Source organism: Trachurus japonicus, chromosome 22 (assembly GCF_045865225.1).
Source record: "Trachurus japonicus isolate A0001 chromosome 22, Traja_1.0".
NCBI classification, from domain to species: Eukaryota; Metazoa; Chordata; class Actinopteri; order Carangiformes; family Carangidae; genus Trachurus; species Trachurus japonicus.
Window position 1 is genome coordinate 21,418,730 of NC_140928.1, and position 19,851 is coordinate 21,438,580.

Consider the following 19,851-nt stretch of genomic DNA (forward strand, 5'->3'; position numbering starts at 1 on the left):
CTTGTATGTTTTCCATCTTGCCCATGACATGCTTGGCTCCAAGTGTGTCTAAAAATACAGCCAAGCTCAGAGGGAGAGTAGATATGGCCACTACACTACAGTATGTGTGCCACCTAGGTCAGACTGGGTCAGGCCGTCAGAGCCATATAGGCCAGTCAGAGTGCACTCATATGGCCATGATGTGCCTCCATTAACTTCAAGCCAGTGAGCTGCACAATAATCTTTTATGAGGTAATATACGTTCATATTGCTAATGCTAACATGTTAATAAAACATTTTTTTTCTAGTGAGCAGGGATCTTTTATCTGAAATTGTGTTTGCATCGTTTTAAATCCAATCCTCACTCTTGTTCAAGTCTTCAGGCTCAATACTAAATTAAGCTATGTGAGTTTTTGTGAGTTTTGTTAAATAATCCCAGATAGCACACATACGTCGTGCCGACGTATTCCCGACGCATCAAGTTCCGTCGCCGAGACGTCGCATGGAGAGCGTTTGCTCACTGGCAAGATATCGCCGAGACGTCGCATGGAGGTCGTTTGTTCATTGACAAGACATCGCCAAGACGTCGCATGGAGATCGTTTGTTCATAGGCAAGACATCGCCGAGACGTCGGACTTTGAACGAATTCGACCACCACCCGACGTCTCGGCGATCAATAAAAGCAGGAGCGCCCGGAGCGATTCAGCCTATAAATAATTCATACGACCTTTATTCATTTAGGTCGGACCTACCATCCAATATGCTTACGTAAAACATAAATCAATAAATAAATCATAACCCATGTGTGCTGCATGTACAATTAGGAGGCAAAACTCAGGTTCAGGTGATGGTAATAAAACAGTAACAGTCATCAATAAATTAAATAAATAAAACAGAACAGCCATCAATATAACTTGTGACTCCTCTTCATCAGCATTTAACTCCTTGAAGGCTCCGCCCCCCTACACTTGTAAAGTGTGGTGTCTGTGTGTGTAGAAGGTGTCTGTGGTTATGGAAATAAACTAAAACAATAACAGCCATCATTCAATCAATAAAACATCTTACATGTGTTTTACCATAAATCCCAGTCTCAGGGCCTGCCTCCAAGAGACAGAAAAGATAAACATATAACTTTAAGAAACAAGTCACTTCATCACTGTATTTTTTTTTTTAGCATTTAAAATAGTTATAATAAAATTTGTGTATATTACTATCCTTTGATACACATTTTTTGTTGTGCAATTTAATTTCTCCTTATGTGCCGTTTTCTGATAATTTATAGGCTACCTGGTTAATTTGTACATTAATATTCCTCAATTAATAAAAAGACAGAGACCACTGGTGATATAAATTGGTATTGTTCATTAACGAAAGCAAATACAGTATATCCTATGTCCTCTTGCTTGAGATTATGACCTGAATAAAATGGGGGAAAAAATAATGAAAAGTGTCCTCTTTACTGAGGAAGCAAGTCCAAGTTGAAAAAAGTATCCAAAGGAATTAGGAATGAGGAATTAATTTATTTAATAACAGTGACAATGCACAAAAACATTAACATGTTAACAACATTTACAAATGGTTGTTTTTCATATAATATCTGACTATATGGCAAAATAAAATAAAAAGTTGCGGAACAGTTGTGGCTGTATGTAGTTATTACACTAATCTTCAAAGTCTCAAGGCCTGACAAACACCAAACACATGCTGTGTTTATGTAACTTAATGCACAAAAGGATTGGCCAGTGTTAAAGTCCATTTGCTTTTCCATATTCTGTCAGCTGAGAATACTATCACATCATTTTCCACTTGACTGTTCAGTCCAGCTTTCTGTTATTCATTCTGACTCATTGTAAGAGTCATTGATAAGAACAGAAAATTCCCCAACAAAAATAGTCTTCCATCTGCACACCAGTTATTTGTGCCTGTGAGAGAGCTGCTAAAAGAAGACGTGTGTGAAGCACCCTCTCTTTTGATTGAGCTCCTTTGTTTTCTTGGTGCTGGTTGAACCGGTGCAACAGTTTCAGCTCGGCGTTAAAGCAGAAGTAAGTGATATATTTGTGTTAATATGAGTCTTAAATAGTTATATCTTCCGACAGCAATCACTTAAATAGAGTGTTTGGACCGAAACACGGGTCTGTCAGTCACTCTGCTCTGCTCTGAGCCGAGGAGAAAACATTTATCGTATCCTACAGTTTTTATCCAATGAGGAGAGAGAACGGCATGCAGGGCTGTGTGTGCAGCCAAGGGACGCCGTGAATGTGGTGACGTAGGGACGAGGACTGTTATGGTGCGTTCAAGGAAACTCGTTTTTTCCGACCAGTGAAGTCGTACCAGTTCGATCTGGTACATAGACTGTACAAAAAGACGTACTGGTACGATTTCACGGGTCGGAAGTTACGAGTGGCCGTTATAGTGACTTTCACCGGTAAAACAGGTCGGAAAAACACGAGTGGGTTGCCTGGAACGCTACAAAGTCGTAAGTTGTGACTTGAAGCTGTAATTTATGATTTCAAAAGCCTGCCTGGAACGCAGCATTAGCGAAAACGACCGGATCACTCACTTCTGCTTTAAGTACAGAAGATTACACCCAAATCACTGACTCAGTTCAGCAGCTATTCAGAGGGACCCTCATTAACCCTCATACCTGATGTGGACATTTCTGTCCACTAGGGGGCACATTTTCTCCACTAATTTCACACTGGAAATAGATCCTCAGCATGTTTGGTCAGGTTGTGAATTTTTTGACTATTTTAAAAAAATTTCAAACACATCATATTCTATGCATTTTTCCATTGTGAAGCAAAATACACCTTAATTTCTAAAAGTGGACATTTTTGTCCACATATAAAAACAACCTAAAAACGGCATACATTAATATTTTTTTCATAAATATTTTTTTCTACTTCAGTTCTGCTCAAACCTACAACATTTTCAATTATTAATTTTTTTTAACCGTTTAGATGCCACCAACCGTTTGAGTGCAAATTTCAACACTTTAGGTGCCAGTATCTTCAATATATGCAATGTGAGGTGAAGTATTTTAGGTTGGGTTATTGCAGCCTGGGATGACCAATGATGAGCAGCAATATCAGTTTTTAAAGCTTTGTGGTTTTTCTGCTATGGCAGATTAAAGAAAAAGCTCCCATAGACATCTATTATAATGAATTTGCATTAGAATGTATGGGAGATTAGCATACATACACATGCATGCACGCACAGACAACTGATATTGCTGCTGACCACAGTCGACTACAGCGATGACTTCACCACGCCGACGCTACTACTTCGTCACTGAAGGTAATCACAGTCTAGTTACAGTAAATACTCAGTGTTACTACACAGTATCTGACGTTGTGTCTGTCTCCTGCAGTGGCTCAACTGGACGAAGTCAGAAACCAGGTGAGTCCATTAATCAATCATATTCAACTGATTATTGATGATCAGTATTCAACTGAAGAGACAAAATACCTCTCTGATGTTTAAGACCAGACACTAACAGGCAGAAACACCGCTTCTTCATGCACTGATCAATTTTGGTTCGTTTCTCTTCTTTATCATGTCTTCTTTCAAAAAAGAAAGAAACAGTATAAAATCCACTTGGAGCTTTTTATTTATTTTACTTTATTTCATCTGTAAATTCCTCCTACAGTAAATTCACCAGGAGTTAGTCTGTCATGTCAGGTGTCATTGTAAAGCTCTCTCTCCTGAACAATGATGTCATTTCCTTTGTATCAGCAACAAATCATAAAAGTACGATTGACAATGTAATAACAAAACAACTGTAAAATCTATGTAATTTTACAGTCCAAGTCTTTAAAGGCCGTTTTCTCAGAAAGAGTTTTTCAGACTCTGAGCTAGAAATCTCCACTTCAGCAGCACTTACAGACACCAAACCTTCCACGTTGACCCCTTTCTATATTCTGAAGGTTTTTACAGAGGGGATTGTTGATAGATCATTCACAGCCTGATTTGGACAACATTTTATTCCTGAAAACATGGAGACATTAGATGTTTTACGGCTAGTGACAGTATTTTCTCATTTACAGTAAAAACTTCTGACTCTAATATGTCAACAAAATAAAGTAGCTTTATCCATTGATCAGATTTCTGTTCTGGAAATGTATGCAGCAGATTAGCGCATATTTAATTAGATGTTGCCTCATTTACATATTAAAACAAAAAATAAATGTCTTAATGTGAGTGATAAATTTGGGAAGTGTCATGGTGATATCTGTTAGTTTATATTTTTTTTACCCCTTTAACGACAGAGACAGTGAACTCACCACTGACTGGACGGTGCTGCTGTGATGTCATCATGATATCATCTCTCCTCCTCCCTCTGGTCATTGGACATCTGGACCTGGGGGGTGGGGGGCGCACGCCTGCTGACATCACCACTCTGAGAGCTGATTGGCTGCTGACCTGTGACTCGGTGTTGCCACGACAACGGCTTCTTGACAACTCCATTCTTAATATATTCAGTTCTGTAATAAATGATGTCACTGTGACCTTTGGTCCTATTATTGATCCATTGATCCATTGATTGATTGGCTGCTGACCCCACACACACACACACACACACACACACACACACACACACACACACACACACACACACACACACACACACACACACACACACACACACACACACACACACACACACACACACACACACACACACACACACACACACACACACACACACACACACACCGCTCACTTGTCACCAAAGTTTATTGATCGATTATTTATGACGGAGTATTAGGACCACATTGACGAATAAAAAAGTCACAAACTTCGAGAATAAAGTCATAAATTTACAACTTTATTCTTGTAATGTCATGACTTTTTTTCTCGTATGAAATGTACGACTTACTCTCGTAAATTTATGACTTCATTCTCAAAGTCTGAGGTTTTTTTTTTTCTTCTCAATGTCGCCCTAATACTTTGTTGGTGTAAAATGTTCTGATAATTACGACAAAGAAACTACTGTTTAATTATTGATCAATTGATAGTTGTGTAGTTTTATTGATCACATGTAGATCATCAGTTCCAACTCATTAGTGAAGTAGTGAGTTACAGCTGAGTCTCACTGTCAAAAGAAATTATTGTTCAATTGTTAACAAACACTTTTATATTATTATAATATATATTATATTATTATTTTTTTATATTTTAAAAAGAAATATAAAATATAAATATGTTTCTATGACGACGACCGTTTATCAGAGTGAACAGACTTGCGTTTCCATGGACAGCAGGAACTTATTTAAACTTCTTGAATTGCCAGAACAAAAAGTGGAGCCTCTCGACGCAGTTAGTTCCTGCACTCAGAGAGGTCAGCGAAGTACACACAGAACAGAGGATCACAACAAACAGAACCAGTCACCTGTTCAGTGACATCACAGGGCCCCACCCCCTTTCAGATCACCTGACACCAAACTAAAGTCAGAGCTCCGCCCCCTCTGGATCCACAGGACGCCAGAGGTCAAATCAAACCGTAATGTCACTCAGTCAAGTTAATATAAAGTAAATACAATGTGAACAAAACAAGCTGCCATAAGCCCCGCCCCCTCAGTCCCATTGGCTCAGAGCGTCTCCGGCCATTGCCATGTACTCGTCCAGCTCGGTGTCCAGGCGGCTCCTGGACTGAGACATGTAGTCGTCCAGCTGTTTGTCCAGATGATTCTTGAACAGAGATACAGCTGCTTCTTGGTTGGTACGTCTCCTTGGCCCCGTCCCCACTCACCGCTGGCCCCGCCCCTCCACTGGCCTGCCCCGCCCCTCGGCAGGTTCAGGCTCAGGTGTGGCGCTGCAGGAGGAGAAAGGTGAGACAGGTGGGTCAGTGGGTTTCAGCACTTTCTTCTAGATTTAAAAAAAAAAAGAGAGAGAATTTCTTTCATCAGTTTCTTCTAGAATTTTTTTAAATTTTTTTTTTGAGAAATTCTACCACTTTTTTCTAAAAAAAAAGAAATTTTACAAACTTTTTCTGTTTTTGGGAGAATTTTTACCACTTTTTTCTAGAAATGTTTAAACGTTTCTGGAGAAATTGTACCACTTCTGTTCCACAAATTCCACACAATTAGCTCTAATTTGAACGCCAGGACATCAGTCCCCCCGGGTCAAGAAAAACATTTGCAAAAACTCATCGATTCTCACAGCCATAAATATTCTGAACAAAAACTGAACAACTTGAATGCACCACACCACTGATCACCTTGTCAGCACTTTAATTAACATGCAGTTTGCTGTGTTTTCCCCTTCAGTTCTAGCCTCGTAAACCAGCCTCTCGCGGAAATGCATTTCATTTCATTTCTCAGAGAGTCTGGCCTCATCCCCGTTGTAAGCGTCTGGGGTGGGCGGGAGCTGGGCGGGAGTAGTAGCGTTGACAGACAACCCCATTCAGCCAATCAGCAAGTTGGTGTAGTGACGGGGCTTTGCACCAGTCGGTCCCTGATTGGCCAACGTGCTGTGTCAATCACAGCGGCGACGCTGATTGGCTCGGGCTTCTCAGGGTTTCAGGCCAAACGCTTAGAATGGGGATGAGGCCAGACTCTCCGTCAGAAATGAAATGAATTGCATTTCTGGGAGCGGCTGGTTTACGAAGCTACCTCAGTTCAGGATGAACTTGTTTTATCTTGAGTGTCTGTCTTCTTTTAATGTGTTTTTGAGCCGCACCAGAGATGATTTTCTGTGATAAACAGACAATAAAGTCTTTCTATTCTATTCTATACATTGACCAAAAAAGTAACGTTCTTCAGTCGCTGAACAAATATTTGTGTATTTCTGGTGTTTGCCTCAAAATGTTGTCCAGTGGGTTAGGCTTAATTGGTCTAATTTGTGTCAGTTTAGGGTCCTTGATGTATAACAGTGGTAAATCAGTGGTGTAGATCACTGACCTGCAGCCAGTCTTAACCCTTATGCCTGATCCTCACTTGCGCACACTCTTACCAACTGAGACCAAAAATGGTCTCGGAGAAAACGCTATAAAAATAGTATACCTTAATATTTTTTTCCAGTTTTTTTTGCATAGATCTTCTAGTCTACTTCTCCTCTATTGATCCATACCAATTATTCAATTAATTTCAGACTTTTAACCCCTTAAATGCCAGTATATAGGGTCCTACGAAAAAAAAATGCTAAAAACGCACACAAAAAGGGGGATATTTTCAAAATACTGAATGCAAACTGGATATGTTGGGTGGGGATTTTACCAGGCTTGGACATGTCATTGATTAGTAACACACTTGATTTGAATGGATTTTAATTTTTTTTGCAATCCCATTTTCCACTTTTTACGCACACTCTTACCACATGAGGCCAAAAATGGCCTCGGAGAAAACGCTATAAAAATAGTATACCTTAATATTTTTTTCCAGTTTTTTTTGCATAGATCTTCTAGTCTACTTCTCCTCTATTGATCCATACCAATTATTCAATTAATTTCAGACTTTTAACCCCTTAAATGCCAGTATATAGGGTCCTACGAAAAAAAATTGCTAAAAACGCACACAGCTCTGACAGTATGCTGAGTACGAGAGGGAGAGACGACTGCAGCAGTTAAAATGAAAGTTCCTCGTCCCAGCATGTCGCCCACTCCGTCCGTGGCCGACAGCTTTTAAAACAGAGTTTCCCAACCTTGGGGTCGGGACCCCATGTGGGGTCGCCTGAAATTCAAATGAGGTCGCCTGAGATGTCTAGTAGCCTAATTGATGAATTTAAATAAATCTGACCAAGAAAGGTTAAGAACCACTGTTTTAAAAGACACTTGGGTTTTTTTGGAATGTACTTGCATAGATCTTTCAGCACTCACAATGGGCCGATATAGGCCTAAATGAAAAACTTTATATAACTTGATGTGCTTTTTTGATGAGCAATGGCAACTGGAATATTCAAAAACTGTCAGAATAGTCAATAAACATTTACTTTCTTTGAAAATTAAGTTTAAAAAAATATTTTATTTAAAAACTTTATAACCACTTTCGGTATTATTCGGTTATTCGGCCAAGCGTTTTGATTTTATTCGGTATTCGGCTTCGGCCAAAAGATGCCATTCGGTGCACCCCTATTTCTGTTAGCTGCACAGTCAGAGCCATACTCGCCCTCGTTAACATTGATTATTGAATTACGTAATGTCAAATTTCTCGCCGCTGTAGGCCGGTTCATCATCTGTCTGTGGGTGCGTAGGCTACGTCATCTCCAGGTGAAACAACTGTAACAACTGTGAAAGACCTGGAATTGATAATAACTAAAGGCATATCATCAAAGCTGAACTACAATGCGTTAATTCAGGCTAATTAATCTTTTCCTCGCATTTTTTCAAAGTAAACTTCCTTTCGCTCACCGGCAGAGCAGAAGTTACACTTTCTTTCTGAGATGGTGCACTTCAGTGTTTGTGGATGTAGCCTACAGGATGAGAAGGTGACGAAGGTGAAGGTGACACTGCTCGGACAATAATAAGCGGAGGGAGGTTTTCAGCTGACGGAAGCTGGAGAAGCTCCGCTCAGCTGTGCATTCACATGGGCACCATAGCCGGAGAAACTTGAATTGAGACTATTTACTGGGCTGCACTACAGCAGAGTAATGAAAAATTCAAAAAGTAAAATGAAAAATTCTTCTATGTTTTATTGGTTTATTTCATTTGATGTGGGTGGGAATTACTGAAACCGGGCCTATGGTGATCAGCGACCGGTAGAGCAGGGCAGGGGCGTAAAGTGGGGGGGCCAATGGCCCCTTGGCCCCCCCCATTCCGGCGCCATTGACTTCTCAAAGGTGAGAGAGTTTCTCATGTGTCTGAAATTTACTAAATTATATTTCAATGTGTTACTCAACTTTTTGACATGCGCTTTAAAACTAAGTGTTGGATCTCGAGTTACCCCCAAGTATTTAAATTGCTCTACATGTTTTATTTTTTGCCCATGTACTACAATCTCAAGATAGGTTTTAAGTTTACACCTATTTGTAAAGAACATGGTTACAGGCAAAGCACTGACAGAATTAGAGAATTAGAGAAAAATTACTACAGGCTAAGTACACGAGTGGAAAAAAAACTAAATAGCTGCTGTAGTAGAACAGCAAAGCAACAAATCCCTAAATGTTCATATTTAACCCTCAGATCCTGTTAAAAATCACTAACGTTGTCCTGATATGGTACAAAAAATGTACCATTTTTCAAACACACACCACGTCAAAGTAAAAATAGGTATTACAATATTTTTTTTTTGTTGCTTAGGGTTAGTTGTCTTCTAATGAATGATGTGTAATTTCTAGGGCTGGGACTTTAACGCGTTAATTACGATTAATTAAATACACAAAACTTAACGCGTTACAAAAATTAACGCATTTTAATCGCACTTATTAAAAAAATTTGTTTGTTTTTTTTTTCTCACGTGTCTACGTGCAGTGCGCCCGCACGCGAGAGAGGCGGCAGTTTGAGAGGCTGACTGGCAGAGATGAGAGCTGGTGAAACGCTAGCATGGTTATTTAAAACACCATCTCTGATCTCTGCCTGCACATAGATACACAGACACGGGCGCACGCTAAATGCGCTATATAGCGCTAATTGCTCAGCTGCAGCGCTATATCTATGACCTGTCACTGTCACAGGTGCAGCTCATCTCATTATGATAGGACTTCACCCTCAGAGCTGTCTGTCTTCAGACTGTCCTGACCTGTCCCTGAACATCACACAGAGACAACATGGAGCTGCCTGTGTGATTGGTTACTGAGTTTTATTAATGTTTACATCAGGCTGAGTTCAACAAATCAGTTTATGCTACTGTGATTTAAGTAGCCTAGTTAAATACTACAGTAATCATCATAGTGTATTGGAAGGAAAGACCATTTAATCTGTATGTATCAAATATCCATTAATGAATAATTGATAATTTGCATCCCTAGTCTGTTGGTCTTGGTTAAGTACCACCTTGAATGCTTAAGCTTATGTATTCAGTCATTCAATGGTATACTAAAATCCATGTGGAAAAAAAATGCTTCTCACTGTTCTCAGGTCAAATATTTATATGCGATTAATTAATTACAAAGCCTCTAATTAATTCGATTAATATTTTTAATCGAGTCCCGGCCCTAGTAATTTCATCAATATTTTTTATAATTTAACCCTTTCATGGCCTGTTTTAGTGAGGGACCGCTAATATTAGTCATAAAAATGTTGAAAAACTGCAATAAAATAAATATTTTAAAAATAATTTTATTTAGTCCAACTATTATGAGAACAGTCAACAGGAGCTTTTTTTTCATTTTACCGTTTTACTGTTTTGTGACATGTCGGCTAAAAGGCATGATCACGTGACTTTCTGTGTAAAAAACATGACATCATAATACACACATGGCTAGAGGAGAGTTAAAAGACCATCATACTTTTTACTGGACCTCAATCGACCAAGGGAAAGTGGTATAATCTGATATTTTAGATCAGAGTTTTGAAAAAAGCGTCAAATCATCCAGCCCTCTCCCTCACATATTTTACCCGGGCGGCGATGCACCATTCCTGGGGAGCGCTCTGGCAGGGCCCCCTCTCTGGTTCTCCAGGCCTGGAGCTTCTGGGACTGGTTCTGGTTTTACAGCTGCTGCTTGCAGATGATGATAATATTTCAACTACAGTCAAGTCCCACTGCACCAGGACACCCACACGGACCCCCCCACACACGAATGCACGCGCATCATCGGGCACGCGCGTCCACGTATTCGATTATTGCAGCGCAAACTTTGGACTAAGAAAATGAGAAAAAAATGGATCAGCTGGGCAAATTTTGATAAAAAGTTAAATCTGGTGAAAATCAGAGACCAAATCACTTCCTGCATCATCAGGCGGATGTAATCCCTCAGCTCGATCCCCCCCAGCACGGACCAGCTGCAGCTGGGGGGGCGGTGAGTCCCCCGGGGAAGCGCGAGTAGCTTCACCGCGGCAGCAGACTCATATGGCGGGGCCGGTCGGAGAGAATGCCCCGGACTTCGGAGCCGCGTCCTCGCGGTAATATGAAGTGATATTTCAAAAATCACCCATAAACCTATACTTTGACTTCCCCTGATGTGAATTAAACCATGAAAATATAAAAAATATTTTTCTAGGACAACATAACCCCCAGGTGAAAACGTGTGGGTTTTTGCGATTTTCAATGGATCTCTATGGGGACATTTTTTGTCCATATCAGGAGAAGAGGTGCCAACGCGATAAACAGAGAACTATAAGGTTCAGACAAACGAATGAAAACTGACTAAGTTTAAAATGGTCAAACGGTGTGCATGGGGCACATGCAACTCCGACACTAGGTATCCCGAGAGGCTGGGCAACGGGATGCATATTTTTCCCAAGCCACATCTCAACTGAGAGAAGTGTCTGCTCTGGATAAAGTTATGTAGTAGACCTGCAACACCAACTAAATGTGGATAAACTTAACAAGGATGTCTACATTAGGGCTGTCAGAACGAACTTTGCTATTCGAATACAATTCGAATGTTAGTCAAAATGAGAACATTCGAAGGTGGAAACTGACGTTCGAACGTTTTTAACGAGGCAAATTAACGTAGTGCGTCGCAACGTTCAGAGTAGTACACATGTTGATAAAACAAAATGCAGTTGTTGTGCACAAGGTAAAGCTGCAGCTTCAAATATACCAGCAGAGTTTTTTTAATTGCCCGTTCATTCGGCTGCCACGGTGCGCGTATGTGTCCCCACACTACACGCACAGTCGCACTGCACACCTTTTTTTTTTTTTAATTGATCGAGGACCACTTGTGTGCTGATCACGGATCAGCTGTGATCTGTTGCACTCTGGGCTGCCTCCTCACCCGTTGAGCTGAGCGTCAGGAGCTCATTATATAGCTATTAGACTATAGCCTATATCTTATTTTTTATACAGTCAGTCACCACTGAAAGAAGCTGTCCACTCACAGCAGGACAGATGGATAGGCTAATCGGTAAAGTTAATAATTTCACTTAATGTGGCCATGAATAAATCAATTTCGATGTTTTGCCTGTTATATTTCAGTGTTGCCCAAACGCAAATCTTGAATAAGTCTTTGATGTCTTTGTACAGAGACAATATGAAATTTGCTTGTAGCCACAGCACCTAAAAAACCCACTATCCCCCCCCCCCCCCCCTGGCTAGGGGAAACACTGTACATCATAGTTTTTTCATTGTCCTTTGAGCCGGAGTAAACACCCATGCTGGAAAATGGACCCATGACTCGTTCAGCAACATGATGGGAGAGAACAACAGGCCCGACATCCGACGGATTGCTGCATCCCGTCGCTCTCACTGAATGGTATGGAATATCTTTTTTTTTTTTTATTCATTTATTTTTTCAAAATATTGTTTATAGATTGATGTGTTTTATGACATGTGACATATTTTAAAAGAGACAATCTGACAGACTCTCTCTCTCTTTGTCTGTCTGTGTGTATGTTTGTGTGTCTGTGTGTTCATTCTCTGACAGGGAGCTGGTGATTTGCTGGACTGGATATGGTTCCTCAGAGCTCCTTACTAATAAGTCTAGAAACACAGGTTTGAAATGTGTGTTTTTGTTTTTGTGAGCTGTTTGGATATTTTACAGATGGGTTCATACTTGACTCTGCACTAATGTTGATGATATGCAGAAATGTTTCACTGGACATCTTAGTTAACACTGTTATGCTCTTTCCTGTTGTGTGCCACAACAATAATTGTTTTGAATATTTTGAATATCAAAATAAATTCCATACACCTGAGCCATCCTGACCTCTCATTGTCTTCCTTTATGTTAGGCCTCTATTATTGGTGGTTGTGTCAATGTAAGAACATGGTAACAAGATAACTATGGCTTTGGACTAATTATTTTTCAGGAGTAGATTTTTGTGTGAACTTGTGAGAATCCCAGATCTAAATTATTACCTCTGCAATGCACTACTAATAATAGTAATTAAAAAAATGATAGCAGCAACAACAACATTATCTGTATATAAGTCAACTTTTATTAGCGCACTGGAAAAAAAACCCTGGACCTGGTCCTTGGCTTGGAATATTTCACTTACTTTGGCCCTTGGGGAAAACAAATTGGGGAACCCTATCATACGTCATCAATAATAATATTAATTCACGTGCCCACACGTTTCCCTGAACCTCTGTAGCCTGTGATTGACACGAGGGACTGACCTGGACTACCATGGCAAGTTGTCACAGGAATTATAGTGTTTCATTTTCATGGTGTCCGCGCGTCTGTTTTTGTCCAGTCTATGCGCATCGATACGAGGGCAAGCGAGGGAGTGTGAAAAAAGAGAGCGTGCGAGACAAACACCAAGTGAGACTCTCTAACAAGGACAAAACCTTTGATACCTATGCCATCTTAGATGATGGATCGGAGTGCACAATGTTGTTACCTGGTACAGCAGAATATCTGGGCTTGGAGGGAGAGCCTGAGCAACTTGAGCTTCGTACATTGAGGCAACAGACCGAGAAACTTAAAGGAAGAACCTTAGATTATCCACTGCCTCAAGCCCTGAGAAAAAAATACTTAAAGCAGAAGTAAGCGATATTTGTGTGTTAATATAAGTCTTAAATAGTTATATCTTCCGACAGCAATCACTTACATAGAGTGTTTGGACCGAAACACAGGTCTGTCAGTCACTCTGCTCTGCTCTGAGCCGAGGAGAAAACTTTCTTGTATCCAATGAGGAGAGAGAACGGCATGGAGGGCTGTGTGTGCAGCCAAGGGATGCGCGTGAATGTGGTGACGTCGGGACGAGGACCAATAGATCCATGACGAGGGCGGGGGCTGCTAACTCCGTCGGCTGACAAGATGTTATGGTGCGTTCGGGGCAGCCCGTAACTCGTATTTTTCCGACCTGTGAAGTCGTACCAGTTCGATCTGGTACGACTTCACGGGTCGGAAGTTACGAGTGGCCGTTATAGTGACTTTCACAGGCAACAGGTCGGAGAAACGCGAGTTGCGGGTTGCCTGGAACGCTACAAAGTTGTAAGTCGTGACTTGAAGCCGTAACTTACGGTTTCAAAAGCCTGCCTGGAACGCAGCATTAGCCAAAACGACCGGATCGCTTACTTCTGCTTTAATTGACAGTAGGGCTGCAACAACTAATCGATAAAATCGATAATTAAATTAGTTGGCAACAAATTTGATTATCGATTCGTTGGGAAGCGATAAACTTGGTCCAGAGCCAGGGGAAAAAAATATATATATTTTTTTTATCTTCACAGGTGTCCAAAACAGTCAGCAGCAGCAGTCATCCAGCTCCAATAATCCATTATTTCCGTTTACATCGCGTTCCTGGAGGCCAGCCTGTTTCATTCATTTGCATCGTGTATTAGTAAGACGTATTTTTAGCGGCGGCAACAGCCGTGTTCTGATCAACCGGATCTGTGTTGTCCGGTTCCACCGCATTGTTTCCAACGTTACTTCCACACGGACACGGTCCGCGGTGTGTCACAGACTGTCTGGACTCTGGACCGGTGGTCTGGACTGTGTACCAGCAGCAGAGAGGCTTCACTGTCTGTCAGGACACTGAAGCTAAAGCTAACGTTAGCTAAAACTTTTTCTTCTTTTTTTCCACACAATGCAAATGAATGAAACACGCTGGCCACGAGGAACACAATGTAAACGGGAATAATATCGGTGCATTATTAAACTGTTGGAGTTTGATGACTGCTGGTGCTGACTGATTTGGACATCTGGAGTAAAGGTAAGAAATATTTCTGAGGTTTGATCAGCTGTTCCTCTGCTCAGGGCTCGGTGTGTGGAGGACACAGATTAGAGATTTAGCAGTTAATGGTTAATAATCGGTTAACAAGCGTCGGTTATCGGTCAGAAAAATCCTACTCTGTCAGCAAAAGCCACAAACATTCATTGTGGCCAGGCAATGCTGCGCACACTGAGCTGCTCACAGCGGACATCTATACTTTGTATGAACCGGCAAGGCTACGTTTTAACAGCTCGGTAGATGTAATGTCAGCAAATTGACACAGGTGGTTGACCCTTCTCCTAATCTACATCCTAATCAGAGGACCGACCATACATTTTAACTCAAATGTAATATTTTAAAAGACGTCCGGGTTCTTTACTTGGACTTTGACAGCTCTGCAGAATGAATGTTGATCATGCTGTTGTCATAGCACATTTTGTTGAAACCGTGATGATGTGGTGAAATATTGTCATGTTTTCAGTGTCTCTCAGCCAATGTAATTGTACTTGACCAAAATGAACTGTTGTAAATTCAAATAAAAAATGAATGTATTAGTACCAGTCAAAATTAGAGCATTAACTTCATCAACAGACTTACCTAAAGCTCAGGCAGGCCTCTGCCTTCTCCTCCCGTCCACCCTATCCTTGCTCAGGCGGAGCCAATTTTGTATTGCCGTTTCCACCTCTGCCTGGGTGGTGGAGGCCCCATTTCTAAGAACCGATGCTGCAAGAAAAAACAAGAGTAAGGCAAAACCTAAGCTGGAACATTTCTCTTCAAGAAACAAACATGTAGCCTATACATTTTTGTGTGGTCAGTGTTAAGAGTTAAGTAAGGGATAATGCCCGACGAGGTGTCCATTATCAGAAATGAATGGACGACGCGGAGGCGTGAACCGTCCGACGCGAAGCGGAGGACGGTTGCTTCCGCGAAGTCCATTCATTTCTGATAATCGGACACCTCGAAGGGCATTATGGTCACTTACGAGAAAAATACATATTAAATAAGTCAGTCATGATTTAATGTTGTTTTTACCGTTAAAATCATACGTTTAACAATAAGCGGCTGAGTGGACTATTTTAATAACTCTCGTCGGCGATAAAAGAAAAAAAAGAGGGACCCGCTGTGACCGCAGCGGCGTACAGCCCGTGACTCTGCTACAGCCTGATAGTTGATCAGTGAAGGGAGGTGAGGTGACGGCTTAAATGTTACGTGACACAAAGTTTTTCAGAGGGCCAGTGCACTTCTTACCGCTTGTGTGTTTACAGACTCCAGTGCCATGATGCGCTGAAAAAAAGTTGTTATGGTCCGAGAGTGTCCGTTGCCGTGGTTACCAACAAGCGTTTGAGCCAGCGCAGTAATATTTAGAACGTAATCAGGCAATTTGACCGGAACATCTTTATGGGTGTCCATTATCACTTTTTAATGGACACCCCGCAGCCAATCAGAATCAAGGATTCACCCAGACCATGGTATAATGATTTTTAACCACTAGAAATGAAATGCTCATTCGATTAAAAAACAAACATTAAAACCCCTCCGAGGAACTTTAATGTTTTGCCGGAATGAAGACTGCATTTCCCATGAGCTCTAGCACGTACTGTTGTAAAGAGGCTTATTTGGCTCAGGGCTCCACACTAACTTTTTTGTGAGCAGTTTTAGGCAAATTACTTTGGAAACGTATTTAAAATCCTGAAGAACAGCCTCCAGCGGGACAGTGGAGTACTGGAGCAGGCTGATTTTATAGCCCAGGATGGGTGCTCAGGTGTGGGTAGGGGAGAGAGAAGAGACTCGGCTGTCTGGAGCATAAACCAGCCGCCTCGCTTTCACCCGCTGGGTGTTTGCAACTCAGAGGAGCCTTGGTCAAGAGTGTGAGACAGACGTGGAGAACCAGGACTGCTTAGGTTAGTGACACCGAGCTGCCCCGTCTGCCTCCGGTGTGAGGAAGCTTCTCACTGTTCGTTTTTTTGCATGCAGTCGGTTGCAGTAAATCGCACATGACATCTGTAACCCAAAAACACAGGCTACTGATAGCTATTTCCCCTTGTATAACTAATATATCGTTACCCTCATAGTAGGGATGTTCAATTTCAAAAAAATTAAAACCTCAAATTCCTTCTGTAGAAACAGAGTATGATTTTTTTGTGAAATGACAAACTATTTTGTGTGCTGTCTTCTGATAGACGATTAATCTATTTATTTTTATTTTTTACTGGAGTGTTGTATGGGGGGATTCAGGATCGATAGAGCATTGTAGTGTGTGAGTGTGTGTGAATGGGCGTCTGTGTCTTTATATTGTATCATGTGTCTGTTCTCTTTTTTGTTTGTTTGTTTGTTGTTTGTTCTGCTTACTTTCTTTGTATATTATAATGTACTAAGTATGTTTGTATTTCCGTTGATAACATGGACCCCCTCGAAAATGAGATGGCACATCTCAAGGGGCTATCCTGTAAATAAAGTATAAAGTATAAAGTATAATCGAACAGGCCTACCTCTTAGCATAATTTGCCCAAATTGTGATATCTTCCTAATTCTACTGTTCCACTGTTGTTGTACTCATGGAAGTACTCAAACTGAAACACAGCTCTAGTAAGACTTACACAGTAGCACATCATGCACCGGTCTCCCCCTTATCCCGGTCTTCTGTCCCCTCCCACACCAATTTAGTTGTGTTGCCAGCTCTGGGGAAAATAGTCTTTGGCAGACCCGCCACACTGTCTTTCTTATGGTCTTACCACCAATTACGGCCAGTTCTGCAATCTGAGGAAAATAAGAGTACAAAAGCAAGTGTTACCAAACAATGAAAATCCATGTCTTTCACATATGCCTGTTGCTCTGGAACACATTACTTTTATTATCTTAACTGGATTTGTGCAGCCCAGCAGAAACAATGAACTCCACTCATTTGCTCCAGATGAAAATATTTCAACTTGTTAAAAACATTTTTGTGCATCTGATACAGTTTGGTATCACCCTAACCACTTATTCAAAAATCATGATCCAAAAAATCATGATCCAAAAAAAGATGAATCTCTACATTTAATAATTCATTATTTTACTCATTTGTGAATGATGCTATTTTATAGTGTAACTGTATATTTTCTCCATTAGAAAGGGTAAAACCCAAAAAACTACACTCTTTCTCTGAAAGCTTCATTGAACTAGGTGTTTGACTGATGGGTGGTTAGGAATGTTTTACATAGATTGATTATGTTTGGATACTGTGACACAGAATATGAGCAGTATAGGAGGGTCAAAGACAAACCACATGTTTTTTGTAGTTGCTGTCCAGTAGTTTCGAATCGAAGTCATCTAAATCCGCCAACGAACAGAGGGGGGCGATTCTGTTAGTTGATATTTGGGGTTGCTGGTTGGTGACGGTCAGGGCCTGCACAATAGCTGTAAGGTTATCCACCTTCAAGTGAAGCTCCCCCAGCTGTTCCATTATGATCCTTTCGACAGCTGTTTGAAAACAGTGAAAATTCTATTACAAACTGATCACAGCACAGCAGTTTATTATCAAAAAGATGTTGCCAAATATACCTGTGCAATTACTTGGAATCATTTGCTGATTACTGTTGAGGCGAGATCTTGGAACTACGGAAAGCAAAAAAAGATACAAGTGACTCTCAAATGACATTTTTCATCATATAATTGATCAACAGAATATGGTTCTTTTTATGGATATCTGAAAAAATTCTGGTGGGCTCCTAGGCTAAAATCGTATAGTAAGTCCTGATGTAGCCTCGTGCCCAAATTTCACGCTTTTATCCGCTCCGTAACGGTAAGCCCAAAAAAGTGTGCTAAGCCCCCTGACTAAAAGGAATAAAGAAGAGCGCTGACAATCGGTGGATGATTAACTCAACTAGTTACTGCACAGAACTTTTTATCAATCACACTGCGCATGCGCAAACAGTCCATCAGTCTCTGCATGAAGCAGCTTGCTGTGACGTGTACTCCTCCCAGCAGGGAAGTCACAACAATAATGTTCACTGAAATTTTTAATTCACCAACCCTGTAATTATTCACGCTCACTAATTTGATTGATTGAAGGCACATGAGTTAAAGGTTATTGCAGGATCACTGAACCTTGTTATTTTTTGAGAATAACAAAGATAGCCAGCACTCATAAAACTTCTTATTTTCTCCTTTTAATCTGGGCAGCGGTTTTTGTATTTGTTATGAGTCCATTATGTCTTCATGTATATTTTTGTGCTAAACTGATGTACTTTTTCTCCTGGCTCTGACAAAAAAAACAAAACAATGTAAAATACTTCTGTTTTTTTTTTCCTTGACCTGTTTCCACTGGTGTCATCCTGTCTGCCACTTGGGATGGTGTTCTGGTGGTGTCAGACAGCATTGGGCTTGGTGGTCCTGTGAAACCAGACAAGATGGGTGAAAAAAAAGTTAACATTGTGAATCATTCAGAAAAAAGTATGACTTTCACTGAACAGTTTCATTGGCCGAGTTTAATATCTACAATATTAGGTACAATGGGTCTCATTCATGAAACATGAGGAGCACAAATTTGTGTGTAAACCGTGTGCAGCAGGAAATTTAAGTGGATCTCCACATTCATCAATCTTTTAGTAGCGCTGATCTTTTCATCAAAATCTACAACTGATATGCAATGCAGAGGGTGTTGTTGTGTACACACGCTCTGTGGACTTACACTTCATCCTGCGCAATAGCACAGTTGGCACCGGTTTGGATGGAGCTGAGAGATGACTGGTTCATCTGTAACAATATAACTTCATCTGCAGCAGACAGCTGAGACTGTGAAGAAGAGCTTTTTCCTCCTGTGGCTGTTGTGTTTATGTGTTTTCCCTTGTTTCATATCGAATTATTTTGGTATTACTTTTTCAATATTCACGACACGTTACTTCCCTCCATGCCTTTACCCCACTTCACCCAAAAATTACTCTTTATCACCTTATATGGTGATCAGGATCTCCTTATATGGCTATTCATGGGCAGAGAACTATGCTAATCGCTGATCACCGGGGGCGTGCTGTTAATTTACGATGGGTTGGTCTTCATAATTGACTGATGACATGCGTGCTTACGATCACATCTGAGATTCCCGAACCGTTCATGAATCCGGAGTGGAGTTTTAGTAGCATGAGCTTTTATATGGAAATCTACACACAGATTTACTAACGTTTAATCAATGTGAC

At 40.8% G+C, this 19,851-nt stretch overlaps 1 protein-coding gene and 1 long non-coding RNA gene across 2 annotated transcripts in view; one reads left to right on the forward strand and one right to left on the reverse strand.

Annotated features, from left to right (window-relative positions):
* The window catches only part of lingo2b (leucine rich repeat and Ig domain containing 2b), a 67,809-nt gene that overhangs the window by 26,283 nt on the left and 21,675 nt on the right, over window positions 1-19,851 (forward strand). The window lies entirely within an intron of this gene.
* Window positions 5,735-18,273, reverse strand: LOC146963993 (uncharacterized). Its single transcript, XR_015034700.1, has 5 exons — window positions 18,218-18,273; window positions 17,940-18,136; window positions 17,275-17,434; window positions 15,275-15,400; window positions 5,735-5,794 (listed from the first exon to the last, which is right to left on the reverse strand). It is a non-coding gene; the product is annotated as an uncharacterized LOC146963993 (long non-coding RNA).